The sequence below is a fragment of the Balaenoptera borealis genome (assembly GCF_965194805.1).
Source record: "Balaenoptera borealis genome assembly, chromosome: 8".
Taxonomy (NCBI): domain Eukaryota; kingdom Metazoa; phylum Chordata; class Mammalia; order Artiodactyla; family Balaenopteridae; genus Balaenoptera; species Balaenoptera borealis.
Genome location: NC_138865.1, coordinates 32,619,174 through 32,638,525, shown reverse-complemented (window position 1 = coordinate 32,638,525; position 19,352 = coordinate 32,619,174). Strand labels below are relative to the sequence as shown.

The 19,352-nt window shown below is 50.1% G+C and overlaps 1 protein-coding gene across 6 annotated transcripts in view; it reads right to left on the bottom strand.

Annotated features, from left to right (window-relative positions):
* Positions 1–14,732: 14,732 nt before the first annotated feature.
* Positions 14,733–19,352, bottom strand: part of LOC309633338 (contactin-associated protein-like 3) — a 281,195-nt gene continuing 276,575 nt past the window's right edge. For 3 of the 6 annotated variants that reach the window (XR_014247427.1, XR_014247428.1, XR_014247429.1), the window contains 2 exons: positions 16,435–19,099; positions 14,733–16,124 (listed from right to left, as the gene is read on the bottom strand). The gene's annotated coding sequence lies outside the window, so the exon portion shown is untranslated. Of the gene's footprint in view, positions 16,125–16,434; positions 19,100–19,352 lie in introns of those variants that run through there. The other 3 variants (XM_082402042.1, XM_082402041.1, XM_082402043.1) reach the window with 1 other exon arrangement.

The window sequence follows — 19,352 nt, the reverse complement described above, 5'->3', positions numbered from 1 at the left end:
TCCGAGGTGGAGGCAGCCATTCATCCTCGATTCCCGGCAGAATTGTTTTCCCCGGACCCACAGCTGGATGTCTTGGCCCTTGCTGAGGAGCTGAAGCAGGAGGAAGGACTCACCCCTGAAGAAGTGAGCCAGGGGAGGGAGAGGGACACTTAGGGAGCCAGGGGACCCCAGGGGAGGGGGGACCCCAGGTGATCCAGGGGACAGGGGAAACCAGGTGGCCCAGGGGAGCCAGAGGAGGGAGGGATCGCAGGTAGAACAGGGGAGACAAGGGACACCCAGGAAGACCAGGGCACGGAGGGACCCCAGTGAGCAGGGGAGAGGTAGGGCCCCAGAACAGGAGGCCCACATGGCTCTGTCCGTCCCTTCCCTGCCTCGGAGGCCTGGCATGGGGAAGGGCCCTCTCTGGGGTGGGTGCAGCGCAGGGTGATAGGAAGGAGAGGATGGGGAGCCGGGAGCGGAGGGAAGGACACACAGCTGGGAATAAGGTGCAGGAGGATGGCAGGAATGCCACCGTGTCTGTATTTGGAGTCTAGTCCTGGGGTCACCCGTCCCCTCCTCCCCCCCAGGGCCATTGTCCCACTGCCCAGTGCTCCTCCTCTCACACGTGCGCGTGGAGCCATCACTGTCCTCCTCCCTCCTACCAGCTGGTGCAGAAACAACTCCTGGACTTGAAAGAGGAGGAAGGTGGGCCGGCAGCCCCGAGCCACAGTGCACCCGGAATGGGCTCAAGTCCATCTGAGTCCCACACCGGCCAAGGTGCCCAGAGGCACGACCAAGACCGCCATCGAGGGGTCAGTGATGAAGCCTGCCCACCAGAGAGTGATTTTGAGGCTCTTCATAGGCCCATCCGAACAGACACTGGCCCGTTCGTGCTCAGAGTCTTTGTTCCCTCTCGAGGACGTCAGGCTGGCAAGGGAGGCTGGACCCCAGGCTTTCATCCTCAAGCTCCACCACCAGCTGCCCAGCTGGCCCCTATCATTCGCCCAGTGAACTCTGGGCCATGGCCACATGGCACTTCCAGGGAGGGCCGCCTGGCCACCAACCAGTCCAACGCCTCGCAGGATGGCTCCTCTAATCCCCAGAGAGAGTACAGTAACTTCCGACGTTGGCAGCACATCAAGCCCCTGGCCCGGAGACACTTTCACCTGAGTCCTGATGCAGAAGCTTTTTCCTGCTTTCTCATGTGAGTGAACGCTCAGGGGGTCCTGAGCTTATGGGAGCTTTTAGATAAAGAGGAACTGGGGATGGACTCGCACGTTAGCTTTCTAGGGATACTGGAAGGAAGGTGTGAGGGCGATGTCCATGCTATGAGAAGGCACATTGTCGGTCACAAGGGTGGGCCTGCCAGTCCGTGACATCAGGACTGAAATGTGCCCTATCTCAACTGGCCCCACCACCCTGTGAGTCTGGCCAGCTTGCTCTTCCATGATTCTCATGGTAATCTGGACTGAAGACTTGCAGTCAGAGAGGGTCGTGGTGTAAGGTGAGGAGCCAAGGAGTGGATGCCGCACTCTCCTGTGGTGCCGTGTCCTTCATACAGGACTTGAGCGTACATGGCCAGGGGAGGTCACTTCAGAGGAGGGGGAGGAGCGCGGGGCCCAGGAGGGCGCTTTATGCATGCCTCCACTTCGTTGTGGAGAATTCCACGAGGAACAGGGTGATGGTAGAGCTCTCCTAAGGGCGTGGGCTCTCTCCCACTAGACTTGTGAGCCTGGCAGGCATTTCCATCCTAAACCTCCGGTCCCTCGTAAAAAGGGGACAATTACACTTCACTCAGAGGACTGTGCAGAAGACGCCTTGGGCTAATCTATGAAGTGTTAGCAGATTGCTTGGCACATGCCATGCCTCATTGATGATAGTGATTTTTATTATGAAAATGTAGCCTTGAGGAGGAAAAGAGCTCCCCAAGGCACAATGTCCCAGCTCTAGCCTGGGAGTGGATGGTCATCCTTGAGTGAGTGTGAGGCGGTGACAGCAGTGGCCGGGAAGGCTTGTCTTTGCCCTCCCAGACACCCGCCTCTCACCCTCCTGTTGCTCAGTCATTCTGGGTTGAGTGAAGTGTGGTCCACATGGGCGGGTGGGGTCAGGCAGGTGCGGGCTGGGCTGGGCCCGGAGACTGACCCCGAGGGCTTACAGCCCAGTGCTTCGATCCGTGGCCCGCCTGAATCCCTACATGCCGCTGGAGGAGGGACTGTGGAGGGCCGTGCAGGAATGGCGGCGCTTGAGCAACCTTGACCGGATGATCTACTACGAGAGGGCGGAAAAGTGAGTCAGCGTCCTGGGCCCAGGGGCTGCGTGGAGGGTGAGGCGAGTGGGTGAGGGCAGGGTCTGGCCGTGGGGGTGCTCATCAGAGAGGACAGAGGAGAAGGGCTGTCACCCAGCACAGGGTCCCCGCAGCCCAGGAGCCCTACTGTCCCCCAGAAACCCATCCCTCACCTTGAGAGTTTGAGACTTCTGTCCTTCCTCCACCAGGAGCTCTGCCCTCCCCTGATTTTGACCTACCCTTGCCTTGACATGAAGGTCTCAGGACGGGGCAGGGTGAAGCTGTGTGTCCAGTAGGGGTCCAACTCCGGCCATATGGGCTGGGCCGGGGAAAGAGCTCCACCCGCCAGCCTGCTGCTTCCTTAGTGGTGGGTGGCTGGCGGCCACTAACATAGATTTGGGACCACCTCTCCTCATGAAAAGTGCCCTGTGTGGGTACCCTGGCATCCCTGAAGAGGCTGGGGAAGCCAGCTGTCGTCGGCCCAAGGGTCTCCGGCCCTTCCAGTGTTTGCTCCATGGTAATCCCCTTGGTTTAAGAAAAAAAGCAAACAAACGAGCGCCTCTCAGAGGAAGGGAAGGCCTCTCCTCTAAGCTCAGCATCCACATCGTCCAGCCTCTCCTGCGCCCTGTCTCCAGGTCTATGTTCCAGGAGTCTCAGTCCTAGCCCAGGGTCCTGGATTCGGGCAAGGACCCCTGTGGGGAACACATGCCTGTTGCAGCCTCTGGCTGTCAGCCCTTCATGTGGTTCTGGATGGGGACGGGGGCATGAGGAGGGTGCCCCCTGGGTCAGCCATGTGTCCCGTTGACCTGGTTCAATTCAGCGACCTGGGTCTATGCTGTTGAATGCCCTCCAGTGCTGGTGAGGCAGGAAGGGTCCCAGATCTTGTTATCACTTCCAGGAGCAGCTCTCTGCTGTGGACAGCACCTCACAGGGCCTTGACGGCGCCAAGGCACATCCTCTCCCAGTGCCTCATTCTTGGCTGCCTTTGTTGGGCTCCAGAACCCAGGCCTTTTTCTCAGGGTGGCCTGTGCCTCCGTCACCCCCCAGGTTCATGGAATTTGCGGCCGAGGAGGAGACGCACATTCAGCATTTGCAGTGGATGCAGTGCGCGCAGGACCTGCCTCCTCCAGCCCCACCGAAGCTGGATCCTCGGGGGCCCCCAGCCCCGAAAGTGCGCCTTCAGCCAGGCACCCAGCTTCCCACTGGAGCTGAAGGCACAGGTAACAGGGCCTAGGCTTGGCCACCGTCCCCATGTGGATCCTTTTCCTTCAAGACAGGGGCATTGGTCTTTCAACCAAAACAGCCACCGAGGCGGGGGGTGGGGGGGTGGGGTCTCAGCTGCCCTTTGTCACTACGGGGTATTGACTTGGTCAGTTTTGTAACTCCTCTCACACCTCCCTGTCAAAGGACCCCACACTAAGTCTGCCTAAGAAGTGGGCTTGATGGGGAGACCCCTAGAAAATTGGAGGTTCCCCACTTCCTTACTTGTGACTCTCTTAGATGACCCCCTAACCTCCCCTCTCCAACTGTGCATGAGGCTTCAGATGGTCCTGACCCCTCCCACACCCACATCAACGTCCCCCAAACAATGCCCTCACCAACGTGCGCTCGGTGGTCAGGAGGTGGACCGGGAGTCCCTCACCTTCCTTCCCTTCCTCCTGCTCTGCCGCAGCCTGTGCTCCCAGGATGTCCGGCCCCAGGGCCCAGCCCTCGCACCCGAAGCCACACAGATCCCAGTGGCCCCCGGAGCCCAAGGCGCCCAAGGAGATTCCCCCTGAGACTGTGAGGGAGTATGTGGACAGGATGGAGGCGCTGGTGGGGCCCGTCCACTCAGCCACAGGCAAGTCACCTGCAGAATGTGGAAAGGACGGAAATGAGCTGAAGCAGGAAGAGGACGACACCTACTTGGACCCGTGTCTCTTGAGCTACACTGACGAGCTGCGTTCCCGGGAACACTCTGTCACCAAGGTAGGCTGGGCCTGGAGCCTGGGGTCTACAAGATGCCAGGGCATGGAACTCTCAGCACCCAAGATCTGGGTTCTGCTCAGGCCGATGGGACTTAAGCTCAGCTCCTTGTTCCTGAGCCTGGTGTTAGGGGAGGTTTACGGAGATGTATGTGTGTATATGTTTGTGTCTGTGTGTATGCCTTTGTGTGTCTGTGTATGTGCATCTGTATATGTGCTCTTTTGTGTGTGACTGTGTATGTGCATGTTTGTGTGTGTGTGTGTGTGTGTGTGTGTGTGTGTGCTGACCATCCCCGCCTTGTGGAGGAGAGTGGGGGTGGGTCTCTGCTTTTCACTTTCCCTCCTGGTCTTCTTGTGTCACAGGCCACTCCTGGCCAAGGATGCTCACAGCCTCTTCTTTCTGTCCGAGGTGGAGGCAGCCATTCATCCTCGATTCCCGGCAGAATTGTTTTCCCCGGACCCACAGCTGGATGTCTTGGCCCTTGCTGAGGAGCTGAAGCAGGAGGAAGGACTCACCCCTGAAGAAGTGAGCCAGGGGAGGGAGAGGGACACTTAGGGAGCCAGGGGACCCCAGGGGAGGGGGGACCCCAGGTGATCCAGGGGACAGGGGAAACCAGGTGGCCCAGGGGAGCCAGAGGAGGGAGGGATCGCAGGTAGAACAGGGGAGACAAGGGACACCCAGGAAGACCAGGGCACGGAGGGACCCCAGTGAGCAGGGGAGAGGTAGGGCCCCAGAACAGGAGGCCCACATGGCTCTGTCCGTCCCTTCCCTGCCTCGGAGGCCTGGCATGGGGAAGGGCCCTCTCTGGGGTGGGTGCAGCGCAGGGTGATAGGAAGGAGAGGATGGGGAGCCGGGAGCGGAGGGAAGGACACACAGCTGGGAATAAGGTGCAGGAGGATGGCAGGAATGCCACCGTGTCTGTATTTGGAGTCTAGTCCTGGGGTCACCCGTCCCCTCCTCCCCCCCAGGGCCATTGTCCCACTGCCCAGTGCTCCTCCTCTCACACGTGCGCGTGGAGCCGTCACTGTCCTCCTCCCTCCTACCAGCTGGTGCAGAAACAACTCCTGGCCTTGAAAGAGGAGGAAGGTGGGCCGGCAGCCCCGAGCCACAGTGCACCCGGAATGGGCTCAAGTCCATCTGAGTCCCACGCCGGCCAAGGTGCCCAGAGGCACGACCAAGACCGCCATCGAGGGGTCAGTGATGAAGCCTGCCCACCAGAGATTGATTTTGAGGCTCTTCATAGGCCCATCCGAGCAGACACTGGCCCGTTCGGGCCCAAAGTCTTTGTTCCCTCTCGAGGACGTCAGGAGGTCTCTCCATTCCGGGCCGGAAGGCCCTCCCCTCCCCAGGGTCAAAGGCGCACTGGCCCTCTACTGGGACCCAGGGATGCGTCTGTTCTCAGAGAGGCTTCTCCTGTTCCGGAGGCCCGAGGCCCCAGGGACGCGTCCAGTGAGAACGAGGAGGCGCTCCCCAGCCTGGCCTCCCTCTTGGCCTCTCCGCAGAGCCTGCCGCCTTGCGGGCTGTCCCAGAGTCCTGCCCCTGCCTCAGGCCTGGCCTCCCCTGGAGGTTGGGGGGCCCAGAGTGCTCCCCAGGACCCCTCCCCTCAGAGAAGAGGCTCCAGCCCAGCTCCACCAGCTGCTCCCAAGTCGAGGAAGCGGGCTCTGTGTGGGCGCCCAGCCGCTGCTGAGAAGCTGTCCATCCCCGGGGCTGGCCACGGGGTCTCTGCGAGGCCAGCCTTGGCTCTGGGGCTGGCTCGCCCCTCACAGCCGAGAAAGAGAAAGCGTGACCCGTTTGTCACAGGGAAGAGGAGGAAGAAGAGGAAGCACTGCAGCCAGTAGGGAACAGCCGGGCCGGCCCTCCAGGGCGAGCCCCCCAGGGCGGCCCCCAGGGGAGCCTAGGGGCTCCTCCTCACCCCAGAGCTGATCCTGGGATTGTGGGGGGTTAGGGAGGTGTGGGAGGTGGGTGTGGGCAGGACCTTTGGAGTGATGTATGAAAATTGTGAATAAAGATAGTTTTGGTGGGAAATGCTCTCAGGCCACTGTCATCTTCTTCGTGTGGAGCTGCTCCACAGAGAGCGATCCTGAGAGGAAGGAAGGGTGAGGGAGGTCACAGGAGCTATGGATCTACAGGTGGCCAAACCTTTCCTCCACATAGACAAGGACTCCTCAGGCTGCCCCTGGGAACACATAGCTCTCACTTTCCCCAGGGACCCCCTCACCATCCGCTTCTCTAAAGCCTGCTTGGCTAGGGGCCTTCTGGGGCATCTGTAGCATCTTCTGCATCCCTGAACCGTCTGGGGAGGGAGAGCTGCTTTTGTGCCTCTCAGCCCTCTGGACACTAACCAGTTTCTAGGACGGAGCCTGGAGACGGCCCTTGTCTTTATGGAGCTGCTCTCTGCTTCCCTGAAGTGGCCAGGCGATGGCGCTGGGGTGACCCTCCGCTCATCCAGGGTTTCCTGTGTGGGTGGCCTGACCAGACAGGAAAAGTCTTGGCCATGGGGACAGGACTGTCTGCCTCGTCATAGCGGGAGCGTTCTCTAGTCCCACTGGGATTATTGCAATGTGGAGAGTGGTTGAGGCAGCTACCTCTTAATCCCAGTGAGGATGCAACGAGGGGAATGGGCGCGGGGAAATTCATGGGGCACCTGTTACAGGTGTGTCTAAGGGAAACGACAGTTGGGCCCCTTTGTGGAACTTGTGGGATTTCTGTGCAGCAGCATCTCTTTCAACTGAGGGAGGAGGACCCATCTGGCTGTGGCTGTGGGGACTGGCCTTAGGGGCCTAGGGGTGTGCAAAGACACCCCAGAACTACTGTCCCTTCCCTTTCCACCCATGGCTGGACATGTGTGTGTATTGGTATCAACACTGATTTGTATTCCCATAGAAAACAGTTCCTCCTGACAAACTATGACTGTGTTTCACAAGAACAGCTTGCTCACAGGGGCAGCAGGGGTGGGGGAGAGGTGTCTGCGGCCCCAGATCTGGGTGGGAGCTGGGATCCATGCTGAGGAGTGTGGAGGCCTCAGTCACCGTCCTGCGGTTGCCGGCAGAGACTTCGAATCATCAGAGCAGGGGAAATGACCCGCTCATAAGGGTGAGACGAGCAAACAATGAGGGGCAGGGAGCAGACCCCTGCTGTCTCCCTGAACTGCCCCCCCTCGCAGCCTGCTTAGCCCCCGTCATGGCCTGTGCTGGCCCACCTCTGAAGCCCCTTCCTCCTAATGCACTCAGATGCTCTGATCCTTTGTGGACCCGCCCTGGGCCTCACCCCCCCCTTCCCTGATGGCCAAAGCCTCTTCTCCCGGTTCTGAGTTCTGACTCCTTCCCCAGGACCCAGGCGGGGGTTGGGACAGCAGAGACTCCCTAATTCTCCCTCCTCCTCCCTGAGATCTTGACAATCACCTTTGTATGTTTCTATGATTTTAACTACTGTAGATACTTCATGTGAGTGGCTATGATATGTCCTTTGATGAGTGGCTTATTTCACTTAGCATAATGTCTTAGAGGTTTATCCATGTTGTAGCATGAGACATGGTTTCCTTTTATTTCAAGGAAGGAAATATTTCCTTGTGTTTTTAGACCCGCATTATCCCTTCATCTGTTGATGGACACTTGGGTTTCTTCACGTCTTGGGTATTTTGGATAATGCTACGAAGAATGTGGGTGTGCAAATATCTCTTTGAGATCCTGCTTTGAATTCTTTCGGATACATACCCAGAAGTGGGACTGCTGGATCACATGGTAGTTATAGTTTTAATTTTTTGAGGAAACTTCATATTGTTTTCCGTAAGGGTTGTCCCATTTTACACCTCTCACCAACAATGAGAAAGATAGCCACCATCAAGAAGTTGGTATATATCCATCTTATAAAAATGTTTATGCTTTTAGCAGAGCTGTAGATAATCAAAATTATGTATAATAACAATATTTTTGGTTATATATGGTGTCATGTAAATCATATTGCCTTTGGCTTCTTCTTTCAACATTCTTACTTTAAGAAAAATGGATATATTAGATGTTCTTTAATTTTTTAATTATTTATAATTTTGCATTGTATGCATACATTAAAAATAATTTATCAGTTCCCTTGTTGGTGAACTTTTATAAATTATAATGTGACAGGGTAATCAGTTCCAGAGGAAAAGTTTTTCCTTTCAGAACTTTGAGTATTTATTCCATCGAATATGGCTTTTGTTACTGTTTTTTTCAAATTATGCCATCAATACACCCTTTCATGGTGGGTGATCAGTTTCCTTGCTAATTGTTTTTTGGAAGACTGTCTGTTGTCTTTTGTGTTCTCCAGTTTCTTGACGTGTGATTAGTTTCAGGTTAAAAAAATGTATCCTCCATGTGATCTATTTTGCTTCATTCACTGATAATACACATTCTTCATCTCATCTAGAACATAATATTATCTTTTTCATATGTTACTTCTACTCATTCTCTCCTGTCTCTACTTCTAGAACCCTGGATATATGTATATTAGACCATCTTATATATTCTCTGTGTCTTCATCAGCTTGGACGGCTATAACAAAATGCCATAGACCTGGTGGCTTGAAAAACAGATGGTAATTTCTTAACAGTTCTGAAGGTTGGAAGTCCAAGATCAAGGTGCCATATTCAGGTCCTGGTGAGAGCTCTCTTCCTCCTTTTCAGATGGTTGTCTTCTTACCGCGTCCTCACGTGGCAGAAAGAGGGATCTCTCTTGTGTCTTTTCTTTTAAGGGCACTAAACCCATTATGAAAGCTCCATTCCCATGCCCTAATTACCTCCCAAAGGCCCTATCCCCAAATACATTGAAGGGTAGGGCTTCAACATAAGAATTGGTGGGGGGGCTATACGTCCATAGCATTCTGCCCCTGGTACCCAAAATTCGTGTCCTTATTGTATGCAAAATACATTCATTCTATCCCAACAGCCTCAAAAGCCTTAACTCATTCCAACATCAACTGTAAAATTTAAAGTCCAAAGTCTGATCTAAACACCATCTAAATCACATATGGGTGAGACTGGAGGTACTATTCATCCTGAGGCAAAGTTCCTCTGTAGCTGTAAATCTGTGACCCAAACAAGTTAAGTGTTTCCAAATACGATGCTGGGACTGGCATAGAATAGACAGCCCTACTCCAAAAGGCAGAAATAGGAAAGAAGGAAGGGGTGACAGTTTCCAAGCTAGTCCAAAGCCTAGCAAGGCCAATCCCATTAGATCTTAAGGAACGAGAATAACCCTCTTTAGTTTGATGCTTTGCCCTCCAGGCCCGCTGGGGTGGCAACATCATCCCCACAGCTCGGTGGGGCAGCCCCACTCCTTCAGCTTGGTGGGGTGCCACCCACACTGCAGCTCTCTGTAGGGCCTCCACCTACACCATGACTCTCTGTGAGGGCGACAATCTCACACTTTGAAACTGAGGCCCCCTGGGCCTGTGGTGGGATTGACAGACCCGATGACCTCGGAATCACCTTTGGGGTCCTTCTTCCCTTTTCGTCAAGAGGAGTACACATTCACAGCCAAATGGCTCTAGTCTCCCATTCTGTAGAATCCAAGAATTCTGACAGCCTTCCTCATTCTGCCTGGCTTTCTCTGTCCCCTTTAGTTCAAACTGGCAGTGTCCCTTCTCTACTCCTGGCCTCTGCTGAGATGACTAATTAAATTAATATCACACCTATGATCTCTTCTTCAAAGGGTTGCTCAGCTGCACCCTTAGAGTTTCTTCAGAACAAGCTTTCTCACTTTCAAATATGGATAGGCTGAGAAGTTTCCAAATCTCTAAGTTCTGATTTCTTTTTGCTTAACAATTTGGTCTTCAATTTATCTTTCTCCTGATGTGTTTTACTAGGAGCGGTGATGAGGAACCAAGCTACGTCTTCCAAACTTTGTTCAGAGATCTCCTCAGATGAATATTCAATTTCATCACTTACAAGGTCTACCTTCCCCAAAACGCCAGAACACAGTTCAGTCAAGTTCTTTGCCACTTTATAATAAGAATTGCCTCTCCTCCAATTTCTAATAATGTGTTCCTCATTTCTGTTGGAGACCTCACCAGAATAGCATCTAACGTCCATATTTCTATCTGTTCATGATTATTTCTGTATTCTCTACAAAGATGGAGACTTTCTCTCCAGTGTGCCTCTTTGCTTTCTGAGCCATCACCAGAATCACTTTTAATAGGTATAGGCTGAAAGGACTTTATGGCGATTTCAGCTCTTTTTTAGCATGCACTTCAAATCTCTTTCAGCCTTTACCTACTATCCAATTCCATGGCCACTTCCACATATTTAGGTATTTGCTACTTCTTGGTACTAAAATATGTCTTAGCTCAAAGGGCTATAACAAACTACCACAGATTGGGTGGCTTAAACAAAAGACGTATATTTCTCACAGTTCTGGAGGCTGCAAAGTCCAAAATCAAGCCACCAGCAGACTCTAGGTCCATAGATTTCTCATTCATAATTTCTGACCGTTTCTTTTCTGTGCTACATTTTAGCTAATTTTTCACATCTATCATCCGTGTCATCCACTTCCTCTTTATCAGTATCTGATCTAACTTTTTCCCACTCCCTTTGATATACAGATGTGTGATGTTTGTATGTTGAATTTCATCATCCGCTATAAAATATTCAATTTCAATGGTCAAGATTTACTAACATCAATCATTTTTACTGTTGAAGACAGAACATTCTTAACTGGAACTGGCACTGTTAATACAAGTGTATGATAGTGAATACAAGCCCAACTAGTACAGTTTGCTGCTACTCCTTGATTTGGGTTAAGGTGCCAGCACTTCTGCCACCTTTGCTTTTGCACCATCAGTACCTATGTCAACACAATTGTTCCAGAGTAAATCATGAGATTAAAAAAGTTTCACCAACAGTTTGAATATTACAGCATCATGTTGTTTGTGATCAAGCGTGAAGATCGTCAATATTATCTAGTGCTAGTACTAGACAAATTCAAGGAAAACGGCAAACCCAGTCACTGTTTGTTTCCTTTTCCATGTGAAAAGCTGTAAGCAACATGTTTTCGCCCTTTAAAGGGCTCCTATGTCTCTGTTTAAAATATTCCATTCCTCTCTCTCTGTTTTCAAATTCATTAATTGACTTATTTGTTTTTAGCTGCGTTGGGTCTTCGTTGCTGTGCGCAGGCTTTCTCTAGTCGCGGTGAGCAGGCTTCTCATTGCGGTGGCTTCTCTTGTTGCGGAGCACGGGCTCTAGGCGCGCGGGCGTCAGTAGTCGTGGCACACGGGCTCAGTAGTCGTAGTTCGTGGGCTCTAGAGCGCAGGCTCAGTAATTGTGGAGCACGGGCTTAGTTGCTCGGCGGCATGTGGGATCTTCCCAGACCAGGGATCAAACCCATGTCCCCTGCATTGGCAGGCGAATTCCCAACCACTGCGCCACCAGGCAAGTCCCAATTCCTCTCTCTTTAAACATAAAGTGATTGGACTTAAAGCAGTGCTTAAAGTTTACCGGTACTATAATCCTTGTTCAAAATTGCTCTGTGGCATAAGCCACAATGCAGTGAATTGTTGACACCTCCAAATCCCAGGGAGGCCCCTGAGTGCTCTCTCAGGAGGAAATTGAGGTCAGGTGTATCTGATGGCCTGTGTGCTCTCTGTGCTCCTGGTGATATGTGGGGGCTTTCAAGTGAGTGCAGTGGGTAGACTCATGGACTCTTAGTCTTGGCTGGGGGAGACAGCACTGTCGGGTTTATGTTTCCACATTTGCCTCCTTTTGTGTTGCCTTTCTCCCAGTTGCATTTAGCCTGATGAGAGGGAAGGAGGAGATGTCGGTAGCTGGGCAGGTGGTTCTCCAGGAGCAAATGTCAGGGACGGTTGTGTGGGCAAGATCCCTAGGCCCCGTCCTGGCAATCTTGCTGTGCACTGAGCAGTCCAGATGAATCGGGTCCTGGACCAGAAATCCATGAATCTTTTGGCAATCTGGGCAAAATTTGGGATCTGAGGATGGGCTCAGAAATTTCAGCAAGGATTTGGCGGTATCTCACCCTCGGGCTGTTTAAGAGCCCCTGGATTTGAATGGCATGAAGCACCAGAGAGCCTTTGATCACATTCTACACAGCTGTCCTGTGTGTGGCCCTCCAGCAGCAAACCTTCTCTGCTGTGACCTCAGGGCAGGCCCCATTCCCCCCCACCCCCACCCCGAGACTCCTGCCCTGTGAAACATGAGGGTGTAACGCAGGCTGCTTGTCAGTGCTGGGCTCCTGGCTTGCCTGACGCAAAGGATGGAGCATCTGTTCACCTTGTGCTGGTGCCCTTCCCAGAATCAATGGGCTCACAGCCCAGACATTTATGCTGATTCTGGGGGCAGCTGTGCCCTGAGAAGCCATGTCTTGTCACTTGGCCCAGGGAGCACCTCCGCAACAGACCCCACTTATCATATGGGCCTCCTGCTCTTGTGCCCTCTTGTTTTGTTCTGAGGCAGGTGGTTGTGATGGCCAGTACTGTGGGGTCTTGTGATCTCAGAGCAGACACTGGAGGTTGACTGACCCCACAGAGGTGGACAAGGATGTGGGCTCAGGCGATGGGTCCTTTCTTGGGTTTCTGCCTCTCCTCCCTGCCTCCTGACCCTTGCTCTCAAAAGCTCACCTTTCTGTTGTAGTTGCCTCACCAGGGGGCAGTGACGGGCTTTGCCCCGCTGAACTATACCCTCGGGGTAGGTGGCCACAGCCTGGCTTGTCACACACTGGGGAAATCCTACACTGGGGAAGTCAGGATTGTGCCTTGCTGGGCTTGGAACCCAGGTAGAAAGGTAGATGGTGTGGGTCTGAGGGACTGATGCCCCAGCCCCAGGGCAGGTGACTTCTCCTGGGAGAGGTTGCCCATGGCCCCCTTTGGCCCCTCGACCCTGCAGAGGTGCTGATACACGCCCCCTGCAGGCCACAGCCTCTGTGCATAGGATCTGCCCCAGTATCACATGAGAAGCCGGGGCCAGGAGCCTCGCTCTCTCGGAGAGCAGCTGGTCATCCCACACTGAGGGGCGTCTTCTCGGACACAGGGCACATAGCTGACCTGCAACTGACATATGGACTCTTCCCTGGGCTTTACCCCTGAATTTACCTCCATTCTTGTCTCCTGTCTCACGGCCCCTGCCTTTTCCCCCAGACACCGGAGATCTCCAGGCTTGGGTGGAGTATGGCATGTTGTCAAGCTCAGTGGTGTCCACCTCACCAGCCCACTGGAATCAAGCCCCAGGGAGCCTTTGAGAGAGCAAGACCAAGGACTTTAAGAAGACTACGGTTAATGTTAAGGAGCAGAGATTGTAAGATGAGGAATTTCACTAGTGTTTTTCAATCCGTAAGAAGAAGGAAATAGAAATTGCAGAATTGAAACTTGCACAGACATCAAGAAATAATAGTTTACAGGCCTCAAGAAATAGTAGTTTAACAAATGCCCCATTCACAGAATCAAGGAAATGAGCACCATCCACAGGGTGTGCAAAGGAGGTGCCTAATCCCAGGAGCAGCATGGCCACGGCTCGGCTGAGAGCAAGTCATGTGCTGGGCAAGCTTTTGTATGTAATGTTCACCAAAGGGAACCTTGGCCAGTGATACCAGGGAAAGGCTATCATGGTGAAGGCCCACTCATCTCCACCACCCTCAACTTGAATCAAAGTATTGGCTGAAGAAACAGACTTGACAGAGACTTTGGCCACCTGGCCTGGGTTCTCCCTACAAAATGTCATGTTCCTCCAAGAACAGGGCAAGGAGTCACAGTTGTCCGAATCACAGACGGCATATCTTAACGGTGCAGCTATTACAAATTTGCACCTTTGTTTGAAGGGAATTGTTAAGTGGTGGGTAGGGAGTGATGTGTTCCAGGGAGGATTTGGGCCCTCTGGCTTGCAGGTGACCCTCTTATCAGACAGGGCAATTCTGCCAATAACTCATCACTGCCTTCATTCCTCAGGTGGTAGGGATACAAAGGGATTAAAAGGGGTGCGGGCAGAGGACAGCCCTCACTGACAGCACAGAGCCATCACCTACTGTCTCCTCAACTCCTCTGCCCATATAGCCACCGAGGGTGCCAGCTGCTTGCGTTCACAGCAGCTGTTGATAGCACACCATCATCCAAGGAGTTCTTGACCACCAACTTTGCACTACTCAGCAGCATAATGGAGAAATCAAGGATGGTCCATGGAAATAGCTAAGGGTCTTGTTTTAGGGCCAACGAGCTTATTCTGCAATATGTGCTTCTTAGTTAATTGGGGTTCGAATGTCCTTTCTTGTATGAAATGATGTTGATAATGTTTGAAAAATAAAAGGTTGGCCACCCCATGAGAAACTATGCTTTTATCTGAGTGGGGTTGGGGAGCAAGAGGGAGTAATGAAAATTTTGGTTGTTGAAGTAGTGACAGGGCAGGGCTAACTTGTTCAAGACTGCCTCCCTGCAGGAGGAAGGCCGGCCTTCCTCAAGACTTCATGGACACTACCCATAGCCAGGGCTTACGGCTGTCACAGCTGGTGACTCAGCCATGGGTCTACTGAGCAATACAGCTGCAACCGCAGCTTGGCTCAGCCCTGACCAGCAGGAGAGAGGCTGGGCCTCCCTCAGCCTGACTGCTCGTTCCATGGAGAGGGACTGGACCTAGGTCCTGTGTGTCCCAGTGCTGGTCCTAGTTCCTGCCCACACGGGACCTGGGCTTCCCTGATTCTGCAATATAAACACCAGAGCCCAAAGTTTGGGTCCCTCTCCTGGACCCTGGATCCCTACTGGATCCCTGTGTGCTGGCCCAGAACAAAGTGTGCAGTGGGGACCCACAAACTCCCCACTATTCCTGTGACTGTGAACTGCCCCTGATAAACATGGCTCCAGCAGCCAGGGTTACATATTTTTAGGGAACTCTCTTATGGTTACAAGTGCAAAAGACTGAGAACTACTATGTAAAACTAATATTTGAAAACTTCACTCCAGTGATATTTGAAGAACCTCTATAAAATAACTAAACAAACATAATTGCATTTTATTCCACTGTGTCCAAAGTCTAAGCTTTAAATTGTATAAAAATGAGAACGAGAAGTAGAATGCCTCCAAACATTTGGAAATTAAGATGCACACTTCTAAATAATCCATGGTTAAAGAGGAATTTCAAGGAAAAATTTTAAGATAAATAGAACTGAGTGAAAATGAAAATACAACACATAAAATGTGGAAGGATCCAGAGAAAACATTATTAAGAGGGAAACGAATGGCACTAAATGCTTATAATAGAAAAGAGGGAAGGTCTCAGATCAATAATCTAAGCTTTCACACACGGAAACGGGAAAAAAATTGCACAATAAAATCAACACATGAAGAAGGCAGCAAATAACAATACACTCTGATCAACTGGAGTCTATTCTCGGAACACAAGCTTGGTTTACTATTCAAAAATCATCAGCGTAATTTGCCATATTAATAGATTGAAGAAGAAACTCTACCTGGCCACATCAATTAATGAAGAAAAAGCATTTGATGAACTTCAACACACATTCATGTCAGAAACTCTCAGGAATAGAAGGGCTCTACTTCAACCCAGTAAAGAATATCTACAAAAAACCGACAGTGAACATCATACTTAATGGTGAGAGAATGAATGTTTTCCTCCTAAATTCAAAAGAAGGCCAGAATGTCCTCTTTCATCTCTCCTTTTCAACTTAGTACTGTAGGTACTAGCCAGTGCAGCATGGCAAGAAAAAGAAAGAAAGACACACAGATTAGAAAGGAAGAAATATTACTGTCCATACTCATGGATAGCATGACTGTCTGCATAGAAAATCCCAAGAAATCTCTAAGAAGCAATTAATAAGTGGCAATTACTTTAACAAAGTCTCAGGATACAAGATCAACACAAAAACATTAGTCATATTTCCAAATATTAACAATGAACAACTGGAAACCAAAACTAAAAACACAATGCCGGGGCTTCCCTGGTGGCGCAGTGGTTGAGAATCTGCCTGCCAATGCAGGGGACACGGGTTTGAGCCCTGGTCTGGGAAGATCCCACATGCCGTGGAGCGACTAGGCCCGTTAGCCACAACTACTGAGCCTGTGCGTCTGGAGCCTGTGCTCCGCAACAAGAGAGGCTGTGACAGTGAGAGGCCCGTGCACCACGATGAAGAGTGGCCCCCACTCGCCACAACTAGAGAAAGCCCTCGCACAGAAACGAAGACCCAACACAGACAAAAGTAAAAAAAGAAAAATTAAAAAAAAACAAAACAACACAATGCCATACACAATGCTTCCAAAACATGAAATATTTGATTATAAATATTTTAATAGAGGATCTGTATGATACAACCAAACAAGACCTAAATCAATGGAGAGACATATCACATTCATGGATTGGAAGACTCAACATAATAAAAGGTCAACTTCCAACAGAATTTTTTTGTCAACATGGACAAGTTTATTCTAAAATGTATGAACAAAAGGTAAAGGCAAAGGAACCAGAATAAGTAAAACAATTTTGAGAAAGTAGAATATAGTTAGAGGATATTAAGACCTACTGTAAAGCTATAAGTAAGACAGTGTGGTATTGGTGGAAGGATAGATACATGGTTCAATGAATAGGATAGAGTATACAGAAATAGACACATGCCAATACAACAAACTGGTTTTTTTTTACATAAGTTAAAAAGCGATATAAAAAGCAAAATCTCTAGTCCTTATAATAACCCTAAAAGGAACACAAATCTGTTAAATGACTAAGCAAGACCATACAGTTAGTGGCAGCACCAGAATCAGAACACAGGTCTACCTACTCTTGCTATGACTGAGCCTCTTCCTCTACATCTCCTAAATGTCACTCTGAGTTGAAGAGGGGAAAGAAATGGGAGACCACCGTGATGCCACATCCCTGTGCTTTAACAAGTATGTTTCCTTTATATCCTGGACCATCTAGTTCAGATTTTATTTGAAGCAAGTTTTGGCTTGCTTCAGTATGTATTTCATTTTCTATTTATTACCCTCTTCCATTCATGGCAGACAGGCTCTAGAGGTCCTGAGAATGTCTGAAACAAAGAATGCTATAAAACACCTTAGTAACTCTCGAAAATGCTAAGTGGACCCTGAATCAAAACTTCAAGTTTCAGAGAACTTACAGCCACTAACGATCTGCAAAACAAACAAATAAACAAACAAACAACCCCACACCCTAGCAACTCTCAACCTTGGATCAAACTACAATATGTTGGAAGAGGTATTACTGAAAAGAGCTTGAAAGGGCAGCCTAAAAGGCAGAGGGTACAGAACATGGGCCATGTCCCTGTAAAGGGGACATGGTTCATAATATTGTGAATCAAGGGGCTGGTTCACAATACTGGTTATGATGTTCAAAACTGTCAATCAAAGAGAGGTGCATTATTATATATTTGCTTGTTGCTATTGCTTTTCTGATTAGAAGATACAGAGTCACGTTAGGTAACTTCCATTTAATTTAATATTCATTTTCATTTTATATCCAGGTCACATTTTCTACATTAAAATATAATCATGCTGACTCCCCCCACCCCCTACACCCTCAGAGAAAAAAAGTGAAGAACTTTACACAACTTGAAAGAAAGATGGAATGCACAGAGAAGTTGCTACTGCACCCAAGTAACAAAGAACACAGAGAGACCAAACAGTAGACATGTCAGAAGTGCACAGAAGACAGCTCAGGGCTCGCAGCAGGAAGGAGGAGGAATTAAAAGACTAAAGCTTTTAAATGCTATCACTTGTGCCACAAGATTACCCTGAAAAGGCAGATAGGTCAGAAAGCAGGACCAAATAGGGGATTTTCCAAAGGCTGCTATCTAACAGAGTTTAAAATATCCATAGATTATATATATATATAAAAGATTCCATACACAGAAGAGCTTTCTCTTCCCCACCTTGCCTTTAGCATCCGGTCAACACTTTAGAAACTTAAAACCACTGTTAGCATGTCCGAATGTAGAACCGATATAGGTTTTTTCTTTCTTAAAAAATTGTATCCCAACTCTTTCCAACCAAGAATTCTATTAATTATTTTCATTATGATTCCTCTGCATGGAAACCCAGTAAGGGATCATCAAGACAGGGCATCTCACTACTATCAGATCAATGCCAGTTGGGCAAAAGCTGCATGATTCTGTGTTACTCAGAGGGAGGGAGAACAGTAAGACACAGGAGTTGAAACTTATCCGCACCAAAGAGGAAAAGGAAACTCCTTTTCTAACCTATTCATTAAATAGGAAACAGCAGGTGGACAGGAAAAGCCGTCTGCTTAGAGCAGACCCAGAGGCACACCAAAGTCTAAAAACAAGCGCTCAGGAAAGCGTCTCGGCTAGGAGAGGAAGCGTCTTTCAGACCCTATCTTGTCCCTAGTTTGGAGATCAAAGCATTGTAACTTCAGATAGTGATACTCTGGAGGGGGTGGACAGGGAATGTCTGAGAGACCCAAATAATGAGGACACTAGGCAGCTAACTACACCACTACGTACAAATACACACATCAGTAAGAAAACTTCACCTCCAACCCTCAGCTACTTTAAACAAAGCGCTGCAGTTCCAGGTTTTCGGAACAGGGGATATTTTAAAGTCTGTTAGCAGTTTAAAACATTGCAACACTGGCACAATATGTTACCTATTCTTTGTTTTTAATTACAGGGTAACACAGTAAACTCCAACACAAAGGTGGGGATGGGGGAGTGCAAAAGGAATAAAGAAAACAGAACCAGTATTTCACAAGAGCATCGAGCCAGCGATGAAGTAGCAGCTAATGCTTGGCAGAGTCTCGAGGGTAGAATTCGCTCAAGGTGCTCTGAGGGATTCTCTTCAGCATTTCTTTGGGGAAGATTCGGAGCAGTTGCCAGCCAATGTCCAAAGTCTCATAGACAGTGCGGTTTTCCTAAGGACCTTACAAAATATTGAGATTAGATGAATAAAGGCCAAGTACTTCCAACTTATCAGCGTTATTCAAAATTTATTGTTATGGGTCTAGCACTGTGAGCATGAAATATAAAAAAGAAACACAAAGCAGTCAGGTCTCCCAGGACTGGATGTGACCAAATGTGGAAACGAGGGTCTAGACAGTAAGTACCCCTGGGAATCAGAGAAAAGGGAGAAAGCCCGCAGGCGAGACGTTGGGCGCGTGCGTGCGTGCGTGTGT